Genomic DNA, 1,265 nt, shown 5'->3' with positions numbered 1-1,265 from the left:
AGAGAGAGAGAGAGAGAGAGAGAGAGAGAGTAATAGACAAGCAAAAAGACAACAGCATTACAAAAAGAAAAGTAGCAACAACAACAAACCACTGTAAACGCCTCTCTATACTTACAGTTCCTATTCATGTTGACATCCAAACATTTCTTGAATCTGCAAGCCTGACACTGATTTCTGCGCACAGGGTCCACTACGCAGTTTCCGGTTTCCTTGCAGACGTATTCGAGATTCCTCCGGATGCTCCTCTTGAAGAACCCGCGGCACCCGTCACAGCTTTTTACCCCATAGTGTCGCCCAGAGGCGCGGTCCCCGCACACAAGACATAGCTCCTGGTGTTTTTCCACCGGACCTGGAGCAAAGAGAAAAACTGTAAAAAACAAACTAACAAACAAAATAACAAACAAACTAACTAACTAACTAACAAAAAAACAAACGAACAAAGAACATAATTGTACACACAAATAAACAAACAAACAAACAAAAGACAAACAACCTCAAACAAATAAACGGACGAACATACGAACAAACAAACAAAGAATAAAAAAACCATAAAACCTCGAAAAATTAAGGTTTACGTTCCCATCGGCATGTTCTTTTTTTTTCTTTTCATAATATAGTCTAAATGTATTTTAAATATTTCAAAAAATGTAAATAAGTATTTACGCCTACTTCAAAAAGATTATACTGTATGCAGTTGCGAGCGCCGTAAAACACTTACCCAAAAAAACAGGATAATTGTACATGTTTAATGTAACAGTCTTGGGTCTCATAGACTAGACACCATAATTTTAAAAACATATTTAATGTAGGTATTTACACACCTCAAACACAATTTTTTTCTTATTTAAATTATTAATGTGGGTGTTCTACGCCCCTATCGAGGCCCTGTTTTCTTTTTATTGTATTTGTTTCACGCTCTCATCGACACAATAAAGATTACTAAGAAGGCATGGTTCGACCTTTCCTGTCGGGGTCAAACCTTTATGAAGGGGGTACAGCATCCCAGCAGAAGGACGAAATACCTGTATTCAATTAAAGTTCTTCCCACACGGGAATCAAACTCAGGTTTGTTGCGTGCTGCGGCGAAAAGTCTAACTTCTACACCACAGACACCCATGGCATTATTTGGATAATTTAGGTCTGCGTTCTGCTTCGGTTCTGCATTGCAGGTTCCACACGAGTAGAGTGTTATTCACTAACTGGAAGCACTCACAACGTAAAAAGGCAAAGGAATTCACACACACACACACACACACACACACACA

The sequence above is a fragment of the Aplysia californica genome, unplaced genomic scaffold, assembly GCF_000002075.1.
Source record: "Aplysia californica isolate F4 #8 unplaced genomic scaffold, AplCal3.0 scaffold00507, whole genome shotgun sequence".
Taxonomy (NCBI): Eukaryota; Metazoa; Mollusca; class Gastropoda; order Aplysiida; family Aplysiidae; genus Aplysia; species Aplysia californica.
The sequence above is the reverse complement of the archived record's forward strand: the minus strand, read 5'-3'. Positions refer to the sequence as shown.